Source organism: Crocuta crocuta, unplaced genomic scaffold, assembly GCF_008692635.1.
Source record: "Crocuta crocuta isolate KB4526 unplaced genomic scaffold, BGI_CrCroc_1.0 scaffold154, whole genome shotgun sequence".
In the NCBI taxonomy this organism is placed as follows: domain Eukaryota; kingdom Metazoa; phylum Chordata; class Mammalia; order Carnivora; family Hyaenidae; genus Crocuta; species Crocuta crocuta.
The window spans coordinates 15,830,551-15,853,474 of record NW_027530545.1 but is presented as its reverse complement, the minus strand read 5'-3'; the positions used below and the strand labels follow the sequence as shown (position 1 = coordinate 15,853,474).

The 22,924-nt window shown below is 39.9% G+C and overlaps 1 protein-coding gene and 1 long non-coding RNA gene across 3 annotated transcripts in view; one reads left to right on the top strand and one right to left on the bottom strand.

The window, feature by feature from the left end:
- Positions 1–22,924, bottom strand: part of NXPH2 (neurexophilin 2) — a 109,634-nt gene that overhangs the window by 58,343 nt on the left and 28,367 nt on the right. The gene's annotated exons all lie outside the window — the stretch shown is intronic.
- The window catches only part of LOC144234461 (uncharacterized), a 133,209-nt gene that overhangs the window by 100,349 nt on the left and 9,936 nt on the right, over positions 1–22,924 (top strand). The window contains exon 5 of one of the 2 annotated variants that reach the window (XR_013335959.1): positions 18,412–18,506. The exons of the other annotated variant lie outside the window; for it this stretch is intronic. This is a non-coding gene — a long non-coding RNA (uncharacterized LOC144234461). The remainder of the gene's footprint in view (positions 1–18,411; positions 18,507–22,924) is intronic. 2 annotated transcript variants of the gene reach the window in all.

The window sequence follows — 22,924 nt, the reverse complement described above, 5'->3', positions numbered from 1 at the left end:
CATCAAGTCTTGCCAGTTTTACCTTTAAACCCTATTTTGTACCCACCTGTCCCTGTCTACCTTCATCACCAGTACCTTCCTCTAAGCCAACAACTTTGTTCACCTGAACCCTTCAGTTAGTATAAAGATCAGTCACTCCATGGGGTGCTTAGGTGGCTCAGTCGTCACTCTGTGGAGCACCTGAGTGGCTTAGCTGGTTAAGTATCCGACTTTATTTCACGATCTGTGGTTCGTGGGATGGAGTCTGCATTGGGACAGCTCAGAGCCTACTTGGGATTCTCTCTCCCTCTCTCTGTCCCTTCCCTACTTGCTCTAACTCTCTCTCTCTCTCAAAATAAATAAATTTACAAATTAATCAGCCACTCTGCTTCCAGTTGTCTCTTCTTCACAGCCGTGTTAGTGCTATTTAAAACTATAAACCAAAATCTTATTCTCTGTATTAACTTTTTAAAGCCCTGCTGCACTTTGGAGCACCTGGGTGGCTCAGTCGACTAAGCCTCCAACTTCAGCTCAGGTCATGATCTCACAGTTTGTAGTTTGAGTTCTGTGTCAGGCTCTGTCCTGTATCTCCTTCTCTCTCTGCCTCTCTTCTGCTCACGTTCTGTCTTTATCCCTCTCAAATAAATTAAATAACATTAAAAAAAAAAATAAAATCCTGCTGCTGTTAGAGCACAATCTAAACTCTTTGCTGGGACAACAAAGTCTTCTAATAGTTGATCCCTGCCTACCTCCCCACATTAACTTCTTACCATGTGGTGCCTTACCCACCACATCCAAGCCACACTGGCTTTTAGGTCCTCCAAGGGTCAAGCTGCAGTTTTAAAACACTGCCCCATATCTGTCAACACTCCTGTCATGAAGATGTGAGGTCCATGTCTCTGTTTGAAGCTGGGTGGTTTTGTGACTGCTCTCATCAAAAGAGTACATAAGAAGTGAGATTATGTAATGTATTGATTTGCTAAGACTATTGAAACAAATACCACAGAATGTGGGACTTAACCAACAAAAGTTGATTTCCTTGCAGTCTGGAGGTGGGAAGCCCAAGATCAAGGTGCTGGCAGGGTTGGTTTCTTTTGAAATGTCTCTTTTTAGGTTGGAGGCAGACATCATCTCACTGTGTTCTCACATGGTTGTCCCTTGGTCTGTGTTGTCAAGTCCTAATTTCCTCTTGTAAAGATACCAGCCATGGTGGAAGGGCCCACTCTTATGATCTCATTTTACCCTAATTAGCTGTTTGAAAGTTTTACCTCCAAATACAGTCTCATCTGAAGTCCTGGAGCAAAGTACTTCAGTATGTGAATTTGGAGGGACATAAGTCAGCCCATAACACTTCTGAGGCCAGGTTCTAAGAGGATATACATCATCTTTTGTTCACTCCGAGGCCCTAAGCTGCTGTGTAAGAAATATGACTACCCTGGGGCACCATGCTGCGGTTAAGTTCAAGCCACTGGACAGACCACACCTAGATTCTCAGGTTGGTGGCCCTAGCTCAGCCTGATCTTTGAGTTGTGCTAACACAAGTGCAAGACATGGGAATTAAGTCCTAATAACTCCAACTGATTTCAGCCCTTAGCCATCCAAGTCACCCTGATATTTTGTGGAGTAGACACAAGCCATCCTGGCTGCAGTCTATCCAAATTCCTCACCCACAGGACCCCTGAACAGAGCAAGTTGGTTGTTTTATGCCAGTAAGTTTGGGGTGGTTTGTTAGGCAGCAACAGATAATGGTTACACCCTCGAAGGGATTCACATATGCTCTTTTCTCTCCCTGGAATGGAATGCTCTTCCCTCTGCTCTTGGCCATCATCCTTAAGCATCACCTCCTTAGAGAGGGCTCTTCTGATGGCCAGCGTGAAGTGTCCCCTTTCATTTGTCTTGAGTTCCTTCTCCTTCTCCTTCAGAGCATATGAACACTTAAACAGTATTTAATTACTTATTTTTATTATTCAGTTTCTGCCTCCTCCATGATACTACTCGGTTTTTAAGAGCAAGAATCACTTTTCATTTGTTTGCCCAGATCAGATATGCTTTATGGGCTCATCATCAGAGGCTGTGGAATACTTATTAAATAGATAGACGACTATCAGTTCAGGGTTGCTCTGTTCTTGTTGGAAAAAGCCATTGAGAGTAAACTGATGGGATTTAGGAAGAGGCTTGGTTAAACTTAAGCACTGAGCTTTGATTGAGTACCTGTTCCTGCTAGCTCTAATCTAGGAACTAACAGTGCAATGATCACCAAGGAAACCCAAATGCTAAATAAATCCTCCAGTGGACAGCTCCGTGTCAACTCACAAATAGTCTGCTCTTTGGTACAGTCTCCCCAGAGAGACTTAACATGGGAGTCAAAGTGATGAAACTACTGGCTGAAAAAAATATCCATGAGAGCCTATCCTTGGTGGGCGAGGCTGTTTCCATGTTCTTCCGTAAGTGCTAGGCTGAACCGTTAAAAGTCTATGGACACTAAAGGTGAAATATTTAAGCAAATCTATAGATAGAACTGCTAGAAACCATGGAGGTCAAACCAGGGAGAGTGTTGGAGACTGAGGGCCCACGATCAGCATTCTGGTCTATAGGGAGCAGCACCATTAAGCCATCATAAGGAGGAGGTGGTAGCATGGCCTTGACAAGTCCAGGCTCACAATTCCTAAAACTCACCCCTTTTTGTAATAGTATCTCTTTGTCGTTTTTGCCCCAAAAGTGTTGCACTTGTTTCTAGTTGTGCTTCTCAGTTCTCATGATTTACATATTGCCTCAACCTGTGATCTGTGTGTATGCACCTCTGCCAAATCTGAAAATGAAGTCTGCGTAGGCTGTTATGAGTAGGTAGGTGAGGAGGGATATGTGGATAAAAGGAAACAGAAATAAAAATGTGACTAACATGGCAAAGAAGGTTAAGGAACTGGCTGATTGTTCTCAGACATCTTGGTTTACATCCAACGTATGTCAAATTAGAAGTAAGAAGCCATGGACTGTATTGCTTTCCAAGGTTGCTGATCTCATACCTGCTGTGTGAGAAAGGGGAACTTTTTGATTAGGGATATAATCATCTCAGGCAATCAAACATGTTTTTAGAATCCTGTAGAGAAATTTGGTCCATAGAAAGAACTAGAGAAGAAGAGAAGGTTGAGAAGCTTCTTAGGTGACCTGTCATACATATGGCCCTGGAGGAGAGAAGGATGTGCAATTGGACTTTTTTTTTTAAAGTCTATCTATTTATTGGGAGAGAGACTGAGAGAGCGTGAGAGAGCGAGCAGGGGAGGGGCAGAAAGAGAGAGAGAGAGAGAGAGAGAATCCAAAGCAGGCTCCGCACTGTCAGCACAGACCCCGACATGGGGCTCTATTTCAGGGACCATGAGATCATGACCTAAGCAGAGATCAAGAGTTGGATGCTCAACCAGCCGAGCTACCCAGGTGTCCCATAATTGGACTTTTTAAAAGGCACCTGCATGGTTAGGTAAGAAAAAAAAAGTTGAAAAACTGTTTAACTGCCAAGGTGGGGACTCCTTTTAGGAGAAGGTCTCATCTAAACTCGTGTCATTTTCAGACCTGAGGCTGTGGACTTCCTTATAAATGGAGAGAGATCCTCAGGTGCGCTGGCCCAGCCTTCTGAGTCCTGCACCCCAAAGCTTCACTGTGCAGCTCTGCTCTCCTCCTGCCTTGTCACCTGGGCTTTATGAGCCTGTGCTGTCATCTCGTTGGCCTATCTTCCTGAGCCTAGGATCTTTTAAATGTTCTTTCGGCTGGTACTCTGGTTTAGTTTGTGCCCTTAATTGTTTATTTGAAGTCCTAATAACTGGCTCTTTATAATTCTGAATAACATGGTTCTTCCTAGCTCCACTGCTTATTCTTTTTATTCCACTTTATAGGTTTGCTGACTGCTATTGATTATATACATCATGGCATATTTGATAGAAAGCCCAAACCTCCAGATTAAATGGAAAAAAACCGGAGGCAAATCACAAATATTTGATATTGTGCAAAATAAACTTTCAAGCAATTGACTACACTTCCTCCTTTTCAAAATGCAGCTTCTGTGACTGCTTGCTCTTAAATCATCTCTTGTCATGTTTAACACACAAATCCTGCAAATACTTTGCATAGCTCTTTTTTTTTTTTAAGAACTTGAGAAAAGTGAATTTATTTAAGTAACCTGTATTGTATGTTCTAAACATTCTTTCTCATTCCCTGTATCAATATGACCTAAAATTAAATGATTTGAAGGAGAAATTCCCTTAAAGATGATATTTCTTTCTTTTTTTTTTTTTGCAAATAGTTTATTGTCAAATTAGTTTCCACATAACACTCAGTGCTTTAAAGATGATATTTCTATTCACTGAAAACTTTCTATGAGATTGTTTCATATGAGTGTTCCTGTGATAAGTGCATCTAAAGAAATCAAGATGAACAGAAGGCCACTTTGTTAGCTGGGGGTGACTTAGGAGGAAAGAATGCAAAGTTACAAAAACTTTAGAGAGAATATCTGACTTAAAACAGAGGCTGAATAAACATCTAGATATTTTACTTTTGTATAAATCAAGAGGGAATGCATTTATCAAATCTGCAGGTCACTCTAAGCTGGGAAAGATTATTAGTATGTCAGATTACAGAACCAAGAATCAAAAAGATCTTGAAAGCAAAAAGGAAAGAATATGAAATTAATGGAAGGAAATGTGAAGTCTTGCACTTAAACTTGAAAAAAGTTTCTGTGGAAATTGTCATTTCATGTGAAAAAAATATCTGTATGTTCAGCTGTCCTCTACCTACACTTAAGCAACAAAAAAGTCTCACAACTTTTGGCTACATTGTAGAAGCAGATCATAGGGGACCTTCAAAGGAGGTTACTGTACACTTGGACCTCAGATCACGACTTGATATTCATATTTGGTTCTAAAAGGGACATTGAGTAACGAGTTGTTTCCAGAAGATGATGACTAGGATCTGGAAGTTTCCTGAACATGAAGTCAGGGCTAATGGAAGGATTTGCAGTTATACATCAGGAAGCAAGAAGATTTCAGAGAAATCAGAGTGTTGTTTGTCAATATTAGAAAAAGTGTCAAATAAAAGAAGGGACTTTTGGGGTAGTTGTAAAGGGTAGGTCTAGAATAATCTATGGAAATTACTGAGAAGCAGAACTCAGAGTAGGGATATTTGACTTAGGAAAAGCTTACCTACCTATTATGTTCTGAGTATGGGGAATGCAAAGATGAATGGGACTCAATCCTGTTCTCAACTTTATATTTTATTTTCTTAATGTTTATTTATTTTTGAGAGAGAATGAGAGAGACAGCATGAGCAGGGGAGGGACAGAGAGAGATAGAGACACAGAATCTGAAGCAGGCTCTAGGCTTTGAGCTGTCAGCACAGAACCTGAAGCAAGGCTCCAACTCACAAACTATGAGATCATGACCTGAGCTGAAGTCAGAAGCTTAACCTATTGAGCCACACAAGTGCTCCTCAACTTTATATTTTAGAAGGGGAATAAAGTTCTGAATACCCAATTTCAATGTTTGGGGTTGTTTTCCATCCCCTCCCCCCAAAAAAAGCAATACTCTGGCACCAGCTGGGTGTCTTACAATTTAACTTAAACCTGACATTATTGTGGAATTTATAAAACCTCTGGACATGAGAGACTCATGTTTGAGAAAAGCTCCATTTTCCTTTCTAAAAACAAATGGCTAATGAACTCATTGTGAAATGGGCAAAAAGACCTTTGGACTGGGCCAGAAACAGCAAGTGTTTTACAAGCAATTGTTGGTAAGGTCAACAGGACAATGGACATTCTGATCTTAAGCCATGGGTTGTGAACTTTTTAAAGACATAATAGCTAACTAATGAACACCAGGAGTAGTTTCATTTGTTAACACCAATAGAATAGTTGATCAATGTGTAAACAAAAGCGGCAATGCCTGTTAGTGTCAATTGACAATTTTTTCCCCCTTTTATCCAAGTCATTAATTGTTCCCCTTCTTTCTCAGAAAAACCCCTGCTTTCACCTTGCAGGCAGGAAACTTTTCCCGTTACTGTTGGAATCTGTGCTCCCTGAATTACAATTCTCAGCCCCCTCATAAAGCCCTTTGTTCTTTTTCTGTTTTGCCTCCTTTATAGGTTAACACTATTTATCCAGATATAGTGTCACATCCCACAGGTTAAGGGCTCAATCCAACAAGACTGCCCCTCCCCAGTTTGGGATGCTAGTTGCAAGTCCAGGTCACCACCTGTCCTTTCTGACCAACCATCTAAAGATTAGAGGTTCCAATGACCTTTCTTGGATTTGATTCATTTGCTAGCATGTCTCACAGAACTCAGAGAAACATTTCACTTACTAGATCATTGGTTTATTATAAAAGGATCTAACTCAGGAATGGCCAGAATAAAGAGATGCGCAGGACAAGGTGTGGTGAAGTGGTGCGGCACTCCCATGCCTTCTCCAAGTATGCTACGTGCCCCTGATACCCATGTGTTCACCAACCTGGAAGCTCTCTCAAAATTTTCCTTTTGAGTTTTTATGAAGGCTTCATTACACAGGCATGGTTCATTAAATCATCGGCCTTGATGACTGCTTCAACCTTCAGCCTCTTTCAACTCCTCAGAGGTCTGGGGTGTGGGACTGAAATTTCCAATCCTTTAATCACAGGCAACCAGACCCATTCCTTAGGTGCTATACAGAAGTCACCTCATTACCATAGACCCAGTTGTAGTGCAGAGGGGCTTGTGATGAATGACAAGACAACCCATTACACCTGTATGGCTCTGGAGTGATTTTAGGAATAAAGGATATGATTGCTCTTACTGTTCAGGAAATCCCAAGGGTTTGGAAGTCAAGAACCAAAAACAAAGACTAAGAATGTATGAGAAACATACTTGGGTCATCTGAATAACCAAATACATACCCTGTATAACTCACAATATTACCAGGAGGCAATGAGATAAACAAAGTAACTATTCAATGTGATGGGTGGCAGAGAGGAAAAAATGTCCAAGTTAGGGAAGGTTTACAGACAGGGGTAAGTTTGAGCTAAACCTTGAAAAGTGAATGTGTGCTTGTAGAAGGATGGACTATGGGACAGAGGGAGTGGACACCAGTTAGAAAGGTAACAGCAAAAAGCCAGAGGGACATGCCAGTAGTGGAGGAAGATTTGGAAATGGCAGAATGAATAGGACCTAGGGCTGGTGGGGGTAAGGGAGGTGAAGGGTGCACCCCAGGATGATTCTACAGATTTGTATTTGGGTGCTTGGATAGCTGATGGTACCATTAACGGAGAGAAGCAATATGGTGAGCAAGAGATATCGAAGAACAAGAGAAAACCAAATTCAGTGTTGGGAGAATTGGGCCTGTGATAGCTCAGAGGCACCTTGATAAAATGTAGAATCAAGAAATAGAAATCAGAAAAATGATCAATGTCACAGGTGTAGATCTAGGAGTACTTAGTTTGTAAGTGGTAATTAGTCTTGATAGTGGGTGGTATTATGGGGGGTGTAGTAGAGATTTTACCAACTGAGAAGGCCAAGAAGAAAATCTTAAGGAAGTCAGTAGTTTGAGTTGGATGGGACAGGGGTTTGTGGCAGGCAAGAAACTGTGCTTAAATATTAAAATAGTACTATTCTGGAAAATCCATGATAATGGATGCCCGAATTTGGAGATGTTGGGTTTTATGACCCAAAAGATCAAAAATTACTATGATTCTGTAAATATAAAAAGAGATAATGGTTGAGGCTGATTTTTGTACTAGGTTTTAGAGTTGGGATCCCATTATGGTGTCCTTACTTTCTAACTTTTTTTCCATGTCACAAATCCCCACATTTTAATACATATTTCAGAGTCTGTTTGTCTCTGAAATGTCTCAGGCTTTCAGGGATATTCTCTCTCAAGTCACAAGCAATGTGTTGGAATTAGTCAGAATTGGATGCCCCCTCCAGACCTTGAAATCGTGGGTATCCTAATCAGTATGTGTAAAATACACGACTTTCAGGCAACTAATAAGAGTGCTTCTTTGAATCGTTATACATTGTGTCATTCTTTGAAAGACATTGCTAGTCTAATTTGTGGTTAATAATCCAGTGATCAACACAAAGAATTTTTCTGGTTAAACTGAAGATCTTCATTCTCATATGGAGACACAGTCCAGTATAGTAGAAAGAAGCAGAGTTTGGATTAGGTTTTGGGCTCCAAATTCCACTTTATTACTTGCTAATACTTATTTTTTTTATCTGTCAAATGGTGACTCTGTGGAGGTTATGGGGCTGTTCTTGTAATTAAATAAATTGATAGAGAAATAAACACCTGGAATAGTGTGTGACACTTAGTGGACTCACTCCCAAACGGTAATCACTGTTTCCATTTTTATTTTGGAAAACATATTTTCATCTTCCCTCATTGTGTGCAAAAATCTCTATCTAACCATTAGAGATATACTATTACCTCAGCCTACAAGGATAAAAGGGAAAAAAAAAACCCACTGTGGTTATTCAAAGGATTTTCATGGCACTGATAAATGGGTCTTTTGTCCAATATAGATTTCCTTGATCACTTCAATGCTCATTATAGAAGCACCTCTGTTCTATTCTCTCTTTTACAGTTTTGTTCCTACAACAAAAGAAATCAAAGCACCCAAGTTCAATGCAGTGCAGTGCAACCCTAATCTAACTTTACTAAAACAAAGAGTCAGAACCGAGGGGACTGCCTGAATTTGTTCCCCTTGCTCTGCCCTGTGAGTGCTGCTTGCAGGAAATATGTTATCACAACACGCCACATGTACTGCAGCATCAGAGGGGGCAGAATCAGGTGACCTGAGAATTTTGTCTCTCATCAGCTTCTTTGGGAAGCTATAACATCTATAACATACCTATAACACCATCCTCAGAGACCTCTGCCTGCAGCTCACAAGCTCACTACTGCACAGTACAGTGGAAGTCAGCAAACCCTCAAAGACATCTAGGTTTTGAGAATTAATGAACTCTTGGGAAACAGGGTCTAATTTTTAAGGGGAAGAACTTTTTAATACAATAGTTTCAAGTTCACACTGGATATGGGATGGTGAATAAGTTAGCAATTATTGCTTCCATGGGTGATGTTTGATTGCCTGAGGAGCAGAAACTACAAAGCACTGTATAAGCATACCTCATTTTATTGCACTTTATTTTATTGCATTTTGTTTTTCACAAATTGAAGGTTTGTGGCAAACCTGCATCAAGCAAATCTATTGATGCCATTTTCCCACAGCATTTGCATGCTCATACCATGTCTCTGTGTCACATTTTGGTGATCCTTGCAATATTTAAAACTCTTTCCTTATTGTTATATTTGTTACAGTCATCTGTGATCACTGATTTGGGATATTACTATAGTAATTGTGTTGGAGCACCACTAACCATGTCATATAAAATAGTAAACTTAATTGATAAATGTGTGTGTTCTGACTGTTCCTCCAACCAGCCATCCCCCCATCTCTCTCCTTCTCCTCAGGCCTCCCTATTTCCTGAGACAGAGCAACATTGAAATTAGGGTAATCAGTAGCCATACAATGACCACCAAGTGTTCAAGGGAAAGGAAGTGCCAAATGTCTTGTCTCTCACTTTCAATCAAAGGCTAGAAATGATTAAGGTCGGTGAGGAAGGCATGCTGAAAGCCAAGATAGGCCAAAAGTGAGGCCTCTGTTGCCAAACAGTTAGCCAAGTTGCAGATGCAAAAAAGAAGTTCTTGAAGGGAATTAAAAGTGTTACTCCAAGGAACACACCAATGATAAGAAAGTGCAACAGCTTTATTGCTGAAATGGGGAAGGTTTCATTGGTCTAGAAAGACTCAAACCAACCACATGTACTGCAGCATCAGAGGGGATTAACATTCCCTTAATCAAAGCTTAATGCAGGGCAAGGGCCTAACTCTCCTCATTTCTATGAAGACTGAGAGAGGTGAGGAAGCTGCAGAAGAAAAGTTTGAAGCTAGCAGAGTCTGTCTGGTTCATCAGGTTTAAGGAAAGAAGCCATCTCCATAATATAAAACTAGAAGATGAAGCAGGAAGTGCTGATGTAGAAGCTGCAGCACATCATCCAGAAGATCCAATTAAGATAATTAATGAAGGTGGCTACACTTACCAGATTTGAAATTTAATCAAAACAGCTTTCTATCAGAAGAAGATGCCATCTAAGACTCTCTTAGTTAGAGAGAAGTCAATGCCTGGCTCCAAAGCTTCAAACGATGGGCTGACTCTATTGGTAGGAGCTAATGCAGCTGGTGACTTTAAGTTAAAGCCTAAGCTCACTTACCATTCTGAAAATTGTAGAGCCCTTATGAATTATGCCAAATCTACTCTGTCTCTGCTCTAAATGGATCAACAAAGCCTGGATGACAGTACATTTGTTTACAACATGGTTTACTGAACATTTTTAAGCCTACTGTGAGGTTTACTGCTCAGAAAAAAGATTTCTTTCAAAATATTACTGCCCATTGACAATGCACCTGGTCACCCAATAGCTCTGAGGGAGATGTACAAGGAGATTGAGGTTGTTTTTATGCCTGCTAACACAACCTCCATTCTTCAGCCCTTGGATCAAGTCTTGACTTTCAAGTCTTATTAGTTTAAAAAAACATAGTTTGCAAGCTATGGCTGCCATAGATAGTGATTCCACTGTTGTATATGGGCAAAGTCAATTGAAAATCTTCTGAGAAGGATTCACCATTCTAGATGCCATTACGAACATTCGTGATTCATGGGAAGAGGTCAAAATACCAGCATTCACGGGGATTTGAAGAAGGTGACTCCAACCCTCCTGGATGGCTTGGAGGGGTTCAAGACTTCACTGTAGGAAGTAACTACAGATGCAGTGGAAATAGCAAGAGAACTAGAATTAGAAGTGGATCCTGAAGATGTGATGAATTGCTGCAATCTCATGATAAAACTTTCACAGATGAGGAACTGGTTCTTATGGATGAGCAAAGAGAGTGGTTACTTGACATGGAGTCTATTCCTGGTAGAGATGCTGTGAAGACTGTTGAAATGACAACAAAGGATTTAGAACATTACGTAAAGTTAGTTGATAAATCGGCAGCAGGGTTTGAGAGGATTGCCTCCAATTTTAAAAGAAGTTCTACTGTGGGTAAAATGCTACCAAACAGTGTCACATGCTACACAGAAATTGTTCCTGAAAAGAAGAGTCCATCAATGTGGCAAACTTCTCTGAGGTCTTATTTTAAGAAATGGGGATGGCCACCCCTGTCTTTGGTAACCACCACCCTGTTCAGTGAGTAGCCATCAACATCTTGCTGAAAGTTCAGATGATGGTTCGCATTTTTTACCATAATGTATTTTTTAGTTAAGGTATGTAGATTTTAAGACATGATGTTATTGCACACTCAATAGACTATAGTATGGTGTAAACAAAACTTATTTTTTGAGATTTTATCTTTAACTAATCTCTACACCCAACATGGGGTTGAACTCATAACCCCAAGATTGAGAGTCACATGCTCCACTGACTGAGCCAGCCAGGTGCCCCTAAACAAAACTTTTATATGCACTGGAAAATTTTAAAAAAATCATTTGACTGGCTTTATGTGATAATACTCCCTTTACTGCAGTGGTATGGACCCAAACCCGCAGGATCTCCGAGAAGTGTCTGCATCAGTGATAAGAACAAAATAGCAACAATAATAAGCAGAAGCACAACCACAATCATAATAATGTGCTTTCATTTATGCAACAAGGAATCATCAAATTCCACCTTAGATTTCAGATTTGACTGCTGTACCAGGAGGCCCAGGGGGCAAAAGGAGTGCGACAGGCCCCAGGTAAACACCAAAACATCTGCCACCAAAATCTTACACTCACATACACACATTCAGAAGAGGGAGAAATAAGCATGGACTCCAATGATCAGAAAAGGCTTCCTATGGTAAACAGCAATGAAATGTTGCAAGGGACTATTTCAGAAAGAGAATATGAAATGAGCTACAGTCTGTAGGAGACGAAGGAAGAGGAAGAGAGTGGCCGAGGGAAGAAACGGCAAGAAGTCCCAAGTCCTGTCACCCGCAGTAGGGTCACGTCAGGCAAGGCCAGAGGAATATGATGGGAGCAGTTTACAGAGGGACTTGAGCACCAGGTTGAAGAATTGGGGCTTTTTCGTCTGCAGTTCAGCTGACTAAAAGCCATCTGCTCTCAAGTAGGGAAATGACATATGATCAAAGATGCAGTGCGAGATTAACCTAGCAGTAGTGAATCTTCCTCAGGGATGAGGCAGGAACTGTACATATGCATAAAGAAACAAAAAGATATATTATGTATATATATTATATATTATACAGTGGCACTGTACAGAATAGATTAGAATATGAAGGGGGAAAAAAGCATGAGCAGGGAGAACAGATAGGAAGCAGGCGAGAAGATGTAATCCTTGACCCTACAATTATCTGGATATGTAAACTTTGAGTTACTTTTGTAACAACTGTGGCAACTTTCCCCTAATCCATTCATATCTGCTCACTAAAATCCTTTTGTGTGAAATGGTGCAAATTTGCACACTGGCGTTTTCAATCCACAGAAAAAAACCATGCAAGCTGGTCATACTGGGCTCAAGTTCACGCTTAGTTCTTCACCTTAGGGCTCTAGGGGCACCAATGACCTAACCAGCTGGAGATGATGACTATAATCTGCAGTAGGAAAAGGAGAGAGAAGTCAGGAGTAGATTTTAGTAACTAGGCCCTGGTTAACTCAGGAAAAGCGGGTCTGCGGGCATCTGAGAAAATCTGTCTGTTGAAAGAAAAGTTAAAAGCATGAAGTATTAGTGTTCAACTCTCTGGCTAAAGGTACTTTCTCTCTCTCTTAGTGTTTTTGTTTGTTTGTTTGTTTGTTTTAAATTTCTGAGAGAGAGAATCAGCCTGAGCAGGGGAGGGTCAGAGAGAGAGGGAGACACAGAATCCGAAGCAGGTTCCAGGCTCCGAGCTAGCTGTCAGCACAGCGCCCGATGCGGGGCTCGAACCCACAAACCGTGAGATCATGACCTGAGCCGAAGTCGGACGCTCAACCGACTGAGCCACCCAGATGCCCTATTTACTTATTTTTGAGAGAGCGAGAACAAAGTGGGGGAAGGGCAGAGACAGAGGGAGACAGAATCGAAAGCAGGCTCCAGGCACTGAGCTGTCCGCACAGAGCCAGATGAGGAGTTCGAACCCATGAGCCATGAACCCAGGAGATCATGACCTGGGCTGAAGTCAGACACTTAACTGACTGAGCCACCCAGGTGCCCCTTCTGTTTTTCTCTTAATCAGTATGCCACATAGGTATTCAATTGTTCCTGAACTTTGCTTGTTTGCTTGCACACCTTTTCAGAAGATTATCAAAGTGCAATGAGGGGTTCTAGTCATCTTAAAATGAATCAGCTAATTAAATTAATTTTATCTCGGGTATATTGCTTTAGTCCAATTAAGTTACTAAGCCAATCACATCAGAATAAATCAACCATACTGTTACATAATTCTTTTTAATAAACAGAGTTATAATTATGTGAAGGCAATTCTGAGGATACCATATGCTACAAAGCAGGGAACCTAATTTATTTCCTTGATTTGGAGAGACAAACTCACTCATGTGTAATAACTTTTATCATCCAAAATTTTAATTCTTATTGCATTATAAAGTTTAAAGTCTCTTGCTTTATAGATCGCAGTAAGAATTCATTCACAATGGGGCTTGAGGGGGAGAGGGAGGCTATGCAACAGAACTGCCATGATGAGCACGAAGCCCTGCTGCAAATTTGCTAAAGCAGAGTTAGAAACAAGTGCCGATGCCTCCCGTACTTTTGAGCAGCCAATAAAAGTAGAGAACTGAGTGGGGGCTGGGTGGGGAAAAATATGTCTAGAAACAGATCCTTAGAAAGATGAGCCATGTTGGGACAATTCCCTTGCGTCCCGTTTTCCTCTCCCCTTTCTCCTGGAAAGTAATAGGCATTGTATCAACTCCTGGTGAAAATGACTTCTTTTGAAATATAACAAAACAGAAATCCACTTAACAGATCTGAGCACAGGAATGAAAACACCTTTGTTTGACAACTTGGCCTGAGTTTCCACGAATGCTCTTGATGGTTCTGCTTTGCTGTGGATGGGAATGAGTGGAGGGGGAATTCGTCTGTGGTAGCATGATGTTCAGAGACCGTTACCATCTCCAGCCAAGATAGTGTTGGCAGAGCTGCGGGCACCATTGGTCCAAGAGCTGGATGGCCTGCACAGCCGTGCGCACATACATTCATGCAGCCACTCAGACCAGGACAAGCACTGGGGAGCTTGGAAACAATGGAGAAATGTTAGTTCTGAGTCCCTGAGAGCTACCTTTGCTAACCTTCTCTTTGAAGTGATTTCCGAGAATGCGAGAAAAATAGGGAATCATCCCCTAGTTTTTTGGTTCATATTTCTCACTATTCAAGTTCTGAAATTGTATAATCCCAGTTTCTTCTGGAAGAGATCAAGAGGTAACCTAATTTCTCAACTGGGAACGGCACCTCTTGTCATTGAACTAATTTCCTTATCTGCTGACGTTGTACCACTCCTAAGTTACGTGGAGTCCTGAAATGAAATAACCTAGACACAAATATCCTAATTTAACCAGAAAAAAAGCTAGGTTAAAGCACATAAGTAGCAAAACTTGGTGTGAAAGCAAGGTATTTAGTGTATTATAGACTTTCTGTAGTGGTTACAGAATTCCATTCTGGATTGCAAGTAGAAATGTTTGGATAGCAATTACATTTACTTCTGTTTCCTTCCAGCCCTTATAGAATTACCTAGATGCAAAACAGGGAGAAGTAGAGGGTCCCCAAAGCAGAGAAAGCCCTGTACTGCACTCAATTTGAGCGTTAATGGGAAGAATGTTACCATGGTAAAATGCACTATTGCTAATTCATGGCTACATGTTCCATAGAAGTTGGCATATTGCTCTCTATTTATGAGCCTGAAAAGTCGATCCCATTCCATCATTAGCCCATAATTCCAGCCAACTGTCAGCATTCCAAAGGAAAGAAAGCAACACAAAATTTGGCTCAAATTGAACCAGTTCATTACTAAGGTATTAATCCCAGGAATAACGAGTCTTGGGCTCAGAATTCAGATTGTTTTATTTATCCTCAACAACTACAGAGCTGGGTGTCTGACAGCCTCGCAGATGTGAGATGCCTCTGAGCTAACACTTGAATCTATCTTCAGGTGCTCCTCTGGGATAAGAGGCTGGAGCCCTGAAGGAGGTGCAGGGTTTTTTCTGGAACCTACATAGGTTAAAATAGTGAGGAATCCTAGGGTAAGGTGGATGCTCTCTCATAGAGCATATTGATAATGAAGAGACAAATTTGGATCTTATAGGAAAATATCAATGTATTTTTGACAGGAAATTTTTTTGCTAATATTTTTGGTGCATATGCATTTCAAAAAAATAAAAAACAAACAAACCCCTGGGATATTGTAATAGCAATGTATAGTGACAGATGGTAGCTATACTTGTGAGCCGAGCATAGTGTAAGTTATAGAGTTGTCAAATCATTATGTTGCATACCTGAAACTAATGTATCATTGTGTGTCAACTATACTTCAATTAAAAAAGCCCAACTCTGGTACTATTATAGAGTCATATAAAATGAGATCAAAGGTTTGCTTCCAAGATTCTCAAAACATCATTGAGTGTCCATGAACAACAGTAGATACCATGATGTATGAATGTGGCAGGAGTGTAAGACACAGCAGGACATACCAATGGACAATGCAAATCCCACACTTGGCTGAGATTGTAAACACTCCCAGTAAGCAGGCACCCTCCAACCTTTCCTGGGCCCAGAGCAAGTCACCTTTATTTGATGAACCAAATAAGAGGAAATAGGGATCTAATTTAAATCTTGACTCAAGTTTTGAGGTGTTGACAGTGTTTATGAAGTTGAGGTTCCAAAGGTATCATCCAGGAGGCATACAGACTAACCTGGAATAGAATGGTCCACATCACAACAGAGATATGATAGTGATTAAAAGTAACAAATATTGCCTGATCTTGGATATGGCAAACACAAACAGTAACAATATTTTTATCGGGCATTTCTAGTTCTAAATCAATATATATTGGTATAAGTCTATGAGATCATTTCTTATTTGCAAGACTATTATTCCAGTAAATATTTAATTTCAAAGAACTGGCTAAAACAAAGCATTCTCAAATATATTTCAAGAGAGTTACCATAGTGTCAAAGTAGTTCTTTTGATTGTTTGTGACCAAGGTGGTTAGTCTGTTCCAGGATTTACATATGCCATGAGATATCTCTTTGAGGTCATGGTCATCTGGATAGGGTCCACTTCTAGTTGACAAAAAGACAAACTCATGTCCATCAACTGGTGAATAGATAAGCAAATTGTGGTATATGTGGTATAATATGGTACAATGGAATATTATTCAGTCAGACAAAGGGATGAAGTCCTGATACCTGCTATAATATGGATGAACCTTGAAAACATTGTGCTAAATGAAGAAACTCAATCATAAATCACCAGATACTATGTGACTCTCTTTGTATGAAATGGATAGGCACTCCATAAAGAAGTAACGTGAGTGTCTAGGGCTGGAGGGAGTAGGGGCTAGAGAGTGACTGCTAATGGGTATAGAATATCTTTTTGGGGTAAGGAAAATTTTCTAAACTTAGATAGTGGTGGTTGCAAAACTCTGTGGATATACTACAAACCAATGAACTCTACATTTTTCAAAGCGTGAATTTCATAGTCTGTGATTATATCTTAATGAGGCTATTATAGAAATGACTGAAGCTATCCTGTTATTTTAATTAATTTTTTTTACCATGTCTTTAAACATCCTACTCTCTTTATGAACATTACTAGTAGAGGAGTGACTTGGCCATAATAAAAACTTTATGTTTTCAGTAGGCATAATGTTAGGAATTTGCTGTGACTATCAGAATACACTGTTCTAAGAATTTTGTCTCTCTCTCTTGAATGCTGACAAAAACTGAGGACTGATGGATGTGGGGGGGAGAGGGGATGGGCACGGAGGAAGGCACTAGTGGGGATGAGCACTGGGTGTTATGTGGAAACTAATTTGACAATAAACTATTTGTAAAAAAAAAAAAAAAGAATTTTGTCTCTCTATATAAAATAAATGACAGCATTTCCCCCTAACTAGTATAGACAAAGGATCTGTGAATTGATTGGCTTGATAATGGATGTCTTTTCTGTCAAAAAAAAGAAAAATGAAAAGAAGAAAAGGACAAAAGAAAAGGCTCTCTCCAAGACAGGGAAGACAGTCATTTAGCGTTGTCTCTGGTACTGGCCATACTATTTACATTACTCCTTGGAGGTCTGTATAAACAGGTTGTTCTACCAGTGTCTACCGCCGCCTCTTCGGCTAAGCTTTGCTTTGGTTTGCTCAATGTTTTGGGATTGGGTAGGTGTCCATCTGATCCTCCATGTAGTTCCTGATGCCCTCAATCTGCTATTCTTTGCCATCATCTTCCCTAGGGATCTCTCCTTCAAGTGTCCAGACCTCCTTCCTCTTCTAAGCCTCCCTTCCTTTGATGGACCAGCACAAACATGCTTCCCTATTACTTTCTCTTGGGCACAACTCTGGGCCTTCAGGTCTGGCTTCTTCCACTGTGTGAGGGGACGAGTTCTCCCTGGCTCTAGCCCCATCATGTGAGATCCTATGAGCCAAGCTTATTCTTCCCAGGTTGGGTGGGTGATCTCTGAGTGCAGACTGCTGCTTCCAGAGACTTCCTCCCGTTTCTATGTCCTCATACACTTGTTCCACAAGAGTCTAGGATTCTCAGCCATGCAGCCTTTAGGGTTTAAATGCAGAACTGTGCACCCAGCTGTCACTATTCCATGGGTGGTTGGCAAAGCTATGGACATAGTTTCAGCTGCTATAATGCCTCTCCTTTCTCCAGTTTTAACTTACTGTCTTCCTCTATCCTTCCTTAGACTTGTTTTTATCTCCACATCTCTAGCTGTTATTCCTCTCACTCCCAGGCCTTCCTTGCACCTCTCATTGTCTCAGGGTGATGTTAACAGCCTCCTTCTGACATGATTTTTGAGGTTAGGTGATTGGGTTTGGAATCAGATGCCATAGATTCCTTATGGCTTTGACATTTACCAGGGCAAGTTACTTCATGAATTCATTCATCCAGTGTTACATGGATGCTGCTAGGTGCCTTGTACTGTGGTGGTGCTAGTGACACTGCAGTGTGTCGGCAAGGAAGAGGAATGAAAATCAGTTAGTTTGCTTAACCCCACCAGCTGGTTTCCTCTTCTGTGACACAGGAACAAAAGATTATATCAATCTCAGAGGACTACCGTGAGCACTGTCAGAAAGCTCTTACTTAGCATAGTGGTTGAGAGTGAACGCTCATTAAAAGTTAGCTCAGTGTCATCGTTTATATCCTTTACAGGTCAGCACGGCATGAGGCAGCCTTTTGCTCAATGGGGCCACTCCGAGAGCTGCCTCCCTGTCATGGAGGAGAATGACAAAGTAAACAACAAAAAGGTGTGCAAATATTATAGTGGCTGCTAAACAGATTCATTACTGAATTGGATGGACATGAGCTAGATATGGAAAGTGCCTGTTTTGAGATATACACACACATGCATGCACACACACAACAGTATACTGTGGAAACTGTATTTATTAGGAGAGGAAGAAGACACTGCCATATCTAAATAGTGGAAATGAAACTTCTACTTACAGACTATTGGATTTGCTTTTAGAGAACAAAGATGGAGTGTTACTGCAACCCTTTGGATAAGGGGAGTCAAAATACAGTTGGAGAATGGCAGTTAAAATTTTTTTTGATGTTTATTTATTTTAAGAGATAGCACATGTGTGCATGCACAAGCTGGGGAGGAGTAGAGAGAGAGAATCCCAAGCAGGTTCCATGCTGTCAGCACAGAGCCCTACACAGGGCTCAATCTCGCAAACTATGAGATCATGACCTGAGCTGACATCAAGAGTCCGACACTTAACTGGCTGAGCCACCCAGGAGCCCCAAGAACGGCAGTTTTTTAAAAACTAAAAGTGTGCATTGTGGTCAGCAAGCTTAAGGACTCCTCTGTGATTGTGCAATAAAATGAAATAAAAGAAACATAGCTTTCCATTCTTGTTTCTACTCCTTCTCTTACCAAAAGGATGAAATACATGACTTAGTTCCTTTAGTCCTGAATTTTCAGATTTGATTTAGTAAAGTTATTATTAATGGTAATACCTTATATGTTCCTTTTATCAAATTACTTTTAAATCCTTTGTCTTATCAATGCTTTTGAATTTTCTAATGATGGATCCTGAACATATATTCAAAGAATAAACTCTGTATTAAGAAAATAGAAAATTTTAAATGAACTCAAGAATTAGGAGTTTCTCTATATCTCACTTTCACTTGCCTCTTTATTCCAACATGAATTTTTACTTTAAAAAGTAAAATAGCGAAGGGGCATCTGGGTGGCTCAGTCGGTTAAGCATCTGACTCTTGATTTTGGCTCAGGTCATGATCTCATGCCTTGTGGGTTTGAACCCCGTGTCAGGCTGTGCACTGACAGTACTTGAAATTCCTGCTTGGGATTCTTTCTCTCTCTCCCTCTCTGCCCCTACCTCCCTCAAAATAAATAATTTTTTTTAAAAAAAGGAAAACAGAAAAAACACTCAGAGTTTTGGAGACAGTTGCTTGAACTACAGAGGAAAGAAGTGACAATTTTAAAACACAAATAGTACAGTTTATAATGTCAGGATGCAATAATAAATCTTATCGGCATGAGATATTTCTCTTATGAAAACACCGCATTTAAGTTTTGTTCCTCATAAGGATGAATTTAAATGAGCAAACATTCCTCTACCCACTTAATTTAAGACCAGTGCAAGCATTTCTTGGTGTCTTAAATCAAACCAATAGCAGGGACTATGTTGCTTCTATAAAGGACTTGTTTTGTGTTTCATTTCAAAAGATGCTTACATGTGAGGGAGAAGCCAGGAACCTAGGGAACAGGTGTCCATTTGCTTTGAATCTCAGGGAAGATAGGGGAATAGTAGGCATTTCATTGATTAGGAGGCATTTCAGCTGAAACTTTTTTTTTTACCTCTTGGTCTCAAAGAGAAAACACATGAGATACACACACAATGACATTCAGGGTGATGTGAGGCTCTTACAGGATGAAAATAATAATGCAATCTTTTGTTGCATCCAGAATGCAGGTCTTATTTTATTCTTCTCCATGGTGAAGACTAAAACGATATTTCTTTTTATAGTTCACCATTTACTAGGTTCAAAAGAAACATTTTGTGAATGTGGAAGTCATTCATGTATTCTGCTTTCAGTATCTCTCACGCAGTAAAAATTAAAAAAAAAAAAAAAACTAAATCCTGAAATGCTGCAAAATGATTAAATCTAAACAGTAATATACAGGTCAAACTCGGTCAATGACATAAGCACATGAAGAATTAAATAATTCTATTTGGACATTAAAATAAAAGAAGCTCATGAAATAAGAAGAAAACTCCATCCAGAATATATTTTAGATGACACAAACATCATGGATGTAGCCCACCAAACAGAGCTAGCAGCAGAGTGGGGCTTCAGTCATCTGTCCATCTGTCCACCAAGCATTTATGAGCACTGCTACAAGGACAGAGACTATGGTCAGATATTGGTGACACATGGGTGAGTAAGAACCAGTCCTTACCCTGAAGGCCTTACAGACAAGTGAATGAATAGATATTGTCCAAAAAATCTATTGGACAATAGCATGACTTCAAAAATTAAATTAAAAGGAATAAGCGATGTATGTGTAGCCTCAGCAACTTGAAGACAACCAAAAATAAAAGTCTAAATATTGCAAGGTAGAGTAAAAGCAGAAGTGTTGAAGGCTTCATTCAAAGTTAAAAATAATAGTGGTGGTTTCTATTGCCATAGACTATTGGTGACTTCTTACATACTGTGGCAGAGGAGAGATCTTTTGGCTGAGAGACCTGGCCAGGTTGACTGAGAACATTTTGTGGCCAAACACACCCCCGTGAACATGATAAAACATTTTTAGGTTGTTTGAAAAGCATACAGAAGATGGGACCCTCGGTGGCTTAGTTGGTCAAGTGTCCAATTCTTGGTTTTGGCTTAGGTCATGATCTCTGGGTTGTGAGATCAAGCCCCATGTGGGGTGGAGCCTGCTTAAGATTCTCTCTCTATCTATCTATCTCTCACTCTTTCTGCCCCCTCCTCCACTCACTTCTCTCTCTCTCAGAAAAAGGAAGAAACTAACCAAGAGTTAGTTAACTATACTGGGTTAAATAAAACAGAGCCTATGTTATTCAATATTTTCTAACAAGTGCTTTATTATTTTAAAAAGTATAAAATAAAAGCTCATGGGAGGCTCTTGGCTTAGCTTTTAGAATGTAATAACTTTGGGAATATATGTACTTGATGAATGATGTGTGACATAATCTTAAAGTAATGACATAAAGCTTTTTAGTTCCAGGAAATAGGCTTCAAATTCCATGATCCTAAGCTTCTTGCTAGATAAGGCAAGACCTCGTTAAATACTTCTTTCTGCTAACACCTAAACCCTTCTATTGGCCTTTTGGAGATTATTTTCCTCATTTTACCTGTTAGTTTAGCAATATTCCCTGAACCTAAATGAAAAGTATAACTAAAATGACCATGCATTTGGTCTTTACAATCATAGGTCCATCAATTTGCCAAATTCTTTCAATGCTGTACTTCAGTATTATTCCTAGCTTTAAAAATTTTATTTTTAATAAGTAGCAAACTTATGTCTCTCAATCCAATATTTATTTTAGAAGAAGCAAGCTTGTTCCCATTATAATCTTTCTCATCTTATGGAAACATATTCCGAGAAAAATATAAGTCTATTTACATCTTTCAAAGGCAAAGTCTCCTGTTTTATTAAACTACTCTTTCAAAAGCTGCATTGTAGTAACAGACCATCATCAAGGGAGGTGAAAAGGCTTCCTGCTGAACCAGATGGTGTTAAAAGGTGCAGTGCCAGAATGAGCCTGAACATCATTTGTTTAAAATTTATATTTTACTATTTCAACATTGTTGTCATTCAACCTATTAATGCCTAAGATGGGCAAAAATGGCAACCATTGCATTTCCTATTCTCTCTCCCTGGGAATAGATTCCCTTTCATCAGATATTCCCATGTCTGGCTTCTTTATTTCACTCTGGTGTCACCTCTAATGTTAAATCTTACTACCCTCTATAAAACTTTGGCCCTTGTTCAGTCCCTCATGCATCCCTCCCGTCACTCTTCCATCCCACCTCTGTCTCATTGCCCTGGGTATTTTCCTTCCATAGCACCTGTTACTGTCTAACCATCTCCTGATGGTTTATTGACTTGCTCCCTTCTGTCTAGAACATACACTCATGAGAGCAGGTGTCTGTTGCCAAATGAGCCAGGACATCTTGGGATATAGAAAGTACTTGGAAAGAAATATCTGTGCAAGAAATCAATGAGTAGTAGATATCACATATTGGAAAACATACCATGCTCTCTCTCTGAGACCCAGCTCCTCACAGAAACCTGGATGAAAAAGATAGTATTTATAGAAGACAATTTGAGAAACTAGCTACGTGTATACCACTCTTACTGGTCTTAGATATTCTCAAAGTGAATTAGAATTTGGAATCTACTACAATATACATGGACTACATTGCAATATCATCTCAAATAACTATGTGCATTGAATTGCCTTCTATTATATGGCTTCAATCTTTTAGTCAGTTTTTATGAGAAACAACCATATAAATTTTATTTCCATATTGGCTGTGAAACTATTGCAAACAATTCTTTTATTTTACCCCCTTGAAATATCCAAAATAATAAATTCTTTCAGAATCTGGAACAAGAGAAAGTTTTGCTTCTATGAGAAACTGGTATATTCCCTTCAAAGGGGACAAA